We start from the raw sequence: 6,806 nt of genomic DNA, 5'->3' as shown, positions 1-6,806 counted from the left end.
CTGTCAAGATGGCAACCACACTCTGGCCGCTGGGGTCCCACTCCAAGCAGTAAAAACCCATAGGGAAATACAACATTTTGAATGCACTTACATTGGACATTGTTTCCATTGTACAGGAAATCTAGAACACGGGGATACAGTTTCAGGATCTGAGCACAATCATTTAGGAGAGCAATCGTCATTAACTTTTTCACTCAAAGCATTGTGAATCTGTGAGAATCTCAAACACAGAGGATGACATATCAGTGACTATATTTCAGATTGAGATAGAGATATTTAGGGTGTGAACAGCAAAACTGAAATAAAGCTGAAGGTCAGTCATGATCACACTTAATCATGAAAAAGATTCAATGGTCTTTATGTTCTCCTCCTGCTGGTATTGCTTATGCTCCAATGTTATTATCGGGAGCATTTTCAAACCAGGATTGACTGTCACAATGTCACAGGAGATCTGCCAGTGAACATCTCACTCTCCACACGGGGAATAACTGGGGCGAGGAACTCAGTGATAAAAGTCGATATGAAGTGAGGCAATAACTGCTCCCATTTTGGTTACAGCTGGATGGAGTTGGTTCGAATCCATGAAGAGGAATTAAGAAATGTTTTTGGAGAGGAATTATTTTATTAACAGTGAGGGCTATTTTTTCAGGCACTTGAAACAATTGAATTATATCATTTGTTAAGTAGATGTTTCATTATTACCTTCATTTAATCCACCTGAGTTGTAAAATGTTTCGGAGGTGTTGACCAATTGAGCATGTCAGAACACTTCCCTTTCAATATTTCCCTCAGACCGTTCCTTCAATCTGCTGCTTTGCCTTTACAGTTGTTTGCCAATATTGGTGGCACAGTGGCTCAGTGGTTAGCACTGCTGCCTCACAGCCCCAGGGACCTGGGTTTGATTCCCACCTCAGGTGGCTGTCTGTGTGAAGTTTGCACATTCTCCCTGCACCTGCGTGGGTTTCCTCAAACCCAAAGATGTGCTGGTCAGGTGAATTGGCCATGCGAAATTGCCCATAGTGTTAGATGCATTAGGCAGGGGTATATGTAGAGAAATGGGTCTGGGGCGGTGTGACTCTTCAGAGGGTCAGTGTGCACTTGTTGGGCTGAAGAGGTCTGTTTCCATGCTGTAGCTAATCTAACCCTTGTTCCATTTTCTCAGCCTGTTGTTTGATTTCATTCAGTAACTGGATTCTCTCCAGGAACCCAGGCTTCACTTCCTCTTTCTCAGATTGAATCAGCAGATCAATGTATTCTGAGGTTGATAATGCGTTTGGCCTGAGAGCTATTTCCTCAGTTTTTAAAATGCACTGAAATGATTTTTCAATCTGCTTTAACACCACACCCTGAACGTTCCTGAATTCCTGCTGAAGCTCCTCCATCACCTTCTGCTGTTTCATCTTTTCACCAGACGCCTTCTCATACTTTTCCTTCAGCTCTGTGTGTGTTCTAATCTTCTTTCTGGCTTCACAAACAAATCTGTACTTTTGATGTGAATGAACAGATGAGGCACACTTATTTGGACAGACTGTGCAGTATCCTCTCCAGCTCATTGCCTTACATAGCATTTGAAAAACATCAAAAGGAACACGACAGGGATAGTGACAGGTGATCTGACATGCCTGACAGTTGGTTGCATACTTACCCCATTCAGGGATATTGACCTGGACTGGAACTTGGACATCAACCTCATACTCAAAATCTTTATTTGCATCCAGATTGAGCTGGTGTTGGTTCAAAACTTCGTGAGTCTTCCTGATCTCCTCCAGTTTGGTCAAACCCATTTGGATTTGTGGCTGTAATCCCTCTATCGCAGCCTCCAGCTGCTGACGCTCCCTCAGGACCTCCTTCGTCAAACGTAAACTCTTTGTTTCCATTTTGCTCAGAGCTGAAAAGAATTTCCTCATACTGTTTGATCCCATCTTCCAGAACATTGCATCAAAGGTATCGCTATCTTCCTCCTCCTCACTGCTACCATCAGGGCCCCTCTTGTTGACAGAGTTACCAGGAGCTGGTCTTTGAGCAAATATGGCTGAATTGTTGAACTTGAAGTGAACTGGGAAACCTTTTTTATCTTTGGGACACGGTATCTTAGCAACATTGATGGCCTCCAGAACAGGGGGAACCTGAACATCTGTGAATGTCACCAGGATTCAGATGTTCTCTGCAATATCTTTACCAAAAATGGAAAGAATTGAATCAAAGACATATTTCTGTGTATGGGTCAGACGAGCCAAAGAGGCCCGAGCAACAAAACACACGGCATCGATCTGATCGACACCATCTGGGGAAGTGAAGAACTCTCGGATCTGATCAGTGAGCAATTTATCTCGGGTTATCCCCCTGGTATCTCCGAATCCTGGAGTGTCGATGATAGTGAGAGAGTAATCAATCTGGAATCCTACTCGATGGTGCAGTTCATAGGCAGTGATTGATGATGTCTGACTTTCAGCCTGGGATCTTCCTGTCCCTTCATCAATTAATTTGTATCTGAAGTTGTCCTCCCATCCCACACCCAGGATGTAGTTGACCATCCCATTGATGAGGGTTGTTTTTCCTGCTCCTGTTGCTCCAAGAACCATGATTGTCCTCACACTGTGTTTTCCAGTGGGTTTTCCAAAGGAGCATTTTACAAGGTGTCCAGCCTCATCAAGTACCTTCTTCTGTAAGGGCAGTGTGTAAATGGGAGGGCTCCCCCAGGCTGTTAACGTACATTCTCTGAGACGTTTCACAGCCAGTGTCTTTGGCTGATTCTCTGTTTGTATTAAACCCTCCTCACTTCGAACCTCCTTCTCCACAGTCATTCTCTGTGTTGGAAGGAACTGCCTTTCCTTCTCTCAATCCTGTCCGGTCCTGACCATTACCAATGTTAGCTCCACCCTCAATCCCTGCAGAAAGAACAAGTCAGAATATATTAATATGGACATGAACATGGTGAATGAGAAAGGAGAAAAATAGACACAATGCAGATCAGCTCAGATCGTTTCCATGTGTTATATTTATGCTTTACCTGTCCCAACATTCATCAATGACAAATACACAGAATCACTTGGAGTGGATCACATTGATTTTACAGAGATTAATAAAGTATCATATGGTGTGGATCATATGATCTAATAGTGTGTATTGATCTACAGTTAGTTGGATTGTTATCTGAGTTCAGACAGTCAGATCGGTCATCACCCAATCGGAAAGCACAGTCCCGAGCTGCCTGTATTTCCCCTCTGTATGTCTGTGACTCATTGTTCCGCACGATCCAATCCAGTCTCACCAGTAATTGAAGATCGCAGCTTGATATCTGTCACACAGAGTCATATAAACTCAAACCAGAGCTTAGACTTTCACAAACCATTGAGAACATACTGTCCGGGTGCATAACGGCCTGCTGTGGCACTGCACTGCCCAGGACTGCAGGAAACTACTGAAGGTGATGTACACAGCCCAGGCCATCATGGAAGCCAACCTTCCATCCATGGACACCATTTACACGGCTCGCTGTGGTGGAAAGGCTGTCTCCATCATCAAATAGTCAAGATTAGAGTAATGCTGGAAAAGCACAGCAGGTCAGGCAGCATCCGAGGAGCAGGAAAATCAATATTCTGGGCAAAAGCCCTTCATCAGCCCTTCATTCCTAGTGGGGGCTTTTGCCCAAAATGTCGATTTTCCTGCTCCTCGGATGCTGCCTGACCTGCTGTGTTTTTCCAATCCCACGCTGATCTTGACTCTAATCTCCAGCATCTGCAGTACTCACTTTCGCCTACATCATCAAAGACCCTCCTCCCCCCAACTCTGGCAATGTTCTCCTACAACCTCTTCCATTCCGCAGAACATGCTGAAGCCTGAACCATGCACCAGCAGGTTTAAGAACAGCTTCTTCCCAGCCGTTATCAGACTGAGGAATGGATGCCTTCGCCTCCAATAATGCTGACCTTGCTCACGTTCACTCTCACTTCGGGCACGTCCTGTGTAATGTAACCTGTACACCTCGATCTCAGTCTTTTTTCATCTATTCATCCTTGCTTACTGTGATCTGCTGGTAATGCTCATTCCTGATGAAGGGCTTATGCCCAAAATGTCGATTTTCCTGCTCCTCGGATGCTGCCTGACCTGCTGTACTTTTCCAGCACGACACTCTCGCCTCTGATCTCCAGCATCTGCAATCCTCACTTTCTCCTTGTAATGCTCATAAACGAAGCTTTTCACTCTACCTTGGTACAGGGACAATTAATCGATCAGTCAATCACACCAGGAGCAACATGTCATACGGCCCATGTCCTGTCCCTGAGTCAGATTGCCAATCACGTTCAGACCCAAGCCTGTAATAGGAAAGGACAGGATGGTAAGTTGTTTAAAATATGAAATGAAAAGAAGCAGCTCCTTGGTCAGAGCAAGATTAATGTTATACCAAGACAGAGAATGCAGCGTGAAAGATAAAGGACAGATTCACAACCAAGTCATCATGGTATCAACACCACACATGGTGTAAAATGTTGCTGCTGGGAGAATATGAAATATGTTTTATCCGTTGACAGTTTGTGCAGGATCAATTGATGGTCTGTGTTGTATCCACCTTCATATTGACGATACCCTCCATCATGTCATATGGCACAGCCAACATGCTGAATGGAATAGTCTTCTAGCAAATCTGACAACTTCAACCTGGGCTCCCTGAGGAGGTGTGAGCCAATAGCAGCAGCTGAACCATACGCAACCACAATCTGTGAGCTCATGGCCCCCCTGGACCAGAGTAATAACCCTGGTTTACTGAGCAATGTAAGAGGGCTTGCCATGAGAAACACCAGGAATACACAGGTGGGAGGTGTCAACCTGGGGAGGCAATGATGCAGGAGAACTGACACACTAAACAGCTTGAGACAGAGCTAAGTGATCCCATAACCAACAGATCAAATCTAAACTCCCATCATATCCAGTTGTAAATGCTGGTGGACAAACAGAAAACCAACAGATAGAGGAGGAGGCAGATATACCCAGACCCTGACTGAATGGTCACCCACAGGCCCTGGTTAATGCTCAGGAACACGGGTCTGAATTTCAGCATTGCAGCTGGCAGAATTCCAATGTAATTCAGAAACCAGGAACGATTAGTGAATGGAATAGCTCTGAGCATGGAAGAAGGAAGAGGAGGCCACTCAGCCCTTTGCACTTGCTCCACCATTCAATGAGATCAGGTTGGTCTGATTTTAACCTCTGCTCGACATTCCTGTATATCCCCGATAATCTTCCATTCCCATCATCATCAGGCACCTATCTCACTTTGTATGGAAAATATTTCAAGGTTCTGCACCCACTGCTGTTTGAGGAAGGGAGTTACAAACACTCACGCCCCTCTGAAGGAAATATGTGCTTTGTTTTAAACAACGACACCCAGTTCTAGATTCTCCCACAAGAGAAACATCCAGACATCCCTCCAGTCAAATTCCTGCAGTACTTGCATTTCCATTACATTATTTCTGACTCTTCTCGACTTCCAAGGGTGAGGATTAGCCTGTCTAGCCTTTCCCATAAGGCAATCCACTCATTCCAGGTATTGGTCTGGTAAACCTTCTCTAAGCTGCTTCCAACATTAACATTAATGGCAAGTACAGTGATCAGCATTGTACACAGTACTCGAGATACAGTCTTACCATTGCCCTGTATAACTGAAGCACAGCCTCCCAACTCCTCACAACCAACTGCAACATTCTATGAGTTTTCCTGATTACTTGTTGTTCCTGCATATTAACATACGGGGATTCATGCATCAGGACACCAGATCCATCTGCATCTCATGATTTGGAGGAGATGGTGTTAGGCTGAGTTTGGCAAAGTTAAAAATCACACAACACTAGGTTATAGTCAGGGGTCATGGGTTTGCAGTAGAGTGAGGTGCTGCGGTGCCTATCCTTTGTCAAGATGCAGGTGTCCAAAAAGAGACAGTTGCTAGCGAGTAATCCATGGTGAGTTTGATGGTGATATGAAACTCATTGATAACACTGTGTAGTTGTTTCAGTGATTCCTTGGCATGGGTCCAGAGGAAGAAAATGTATCTGGTTTATAGTGTTGGTTGGACGTCCTGCAGAGAGAAGAATTCTTGTTTGAACCTGTGCATGAAACGTTTGGCATATTAGGTGCAAACTTGGTCCCCATGGCTGTTCCATGTGTCTGGATGAAGAACTGGTTGTTGAAGGTGAAAATGTGGTCAAGGATGAAGCAGATGAGTTGTAAGATGGTGCTAGGAGATTGGCAGTTGTTGGCGTTGAGCACTGAGGCTGTTGCCCTGATGCTGTCATTGTGGTGGATACTGGTGTAGGTGCTAAAAGGTCAGTTGTGACAAGGAATGAATCCGGTTCGACTGATCCATGGGTGCTGAGTTTCTGTAAGGAATCTGGAGTGTCATGACAGAAGTTGGAGGACCCCTGTACAATGGGTTTCAAGATGCTTTTGACATAGCCAGAGAGGTTCTCACACAGGGTCCCATTGCCTGATACGATGGGGCATCCTGGTGTATTGGCTTTGTGTATGTTCGGAAGGCAGTAGAAGTTGCCTTCACGAGAAGTATGTGACATGAGGGCCCGTAGGAAACTCTGAAAGACTGGGTGACACAGTGGATAGCACTGCTGCCTCACAGCACCAGAGATCTGGGTTCAATTCCCACCTCAGGCAGCTGTCTGTGTAGAGTTTCCTCTGGGTGCTCCGGTTTCCTCCCACAGTCCAAAAAATGTGCAGGCCAGGTGAATTGGCAATGTGAAATTTCCCGTAGTGTTAGATGTAGGAGAATGGGTCTGGGTGGGTTGCTCTTTGGAGGG

General features: G+C 45.2%; 1 pseudogene; it reads right to left on the bottom strand.

Moving 5' to 3' along the window:
- Positions 1-1,133: 1,133 nt before the first annotated feature.
- On the bottom strand, positions 1,134-2,804 carry LOC132832629 (uncharacterized; annotated as a pseudogene).
- Between the last annotated feature and the right edge of the window lie 4,002 nt (positions 2,805-6,806).

Source organism: Hemiscyllium ocellatum, chromosome 35 (genome assembly GCF_020745735.1).
Source record: "Hemiscyllium ocellatum isolate sHemOce1 chromosome 35, sHemOce1.pat.X.cur, whole genome shotgun sequence".
NCBI classification, from domain to species: domain Eukaryota; kingdom Metazoa; phylum Chordata; class Chondrichthyes; order Orectolobiformes; family Hemiscylliidae; genus Hemiscyllium; species Hemiscyllium ocellatum.
This window is presented reverse-complemented; position numbering and strand designations above follow the sequence as displayed.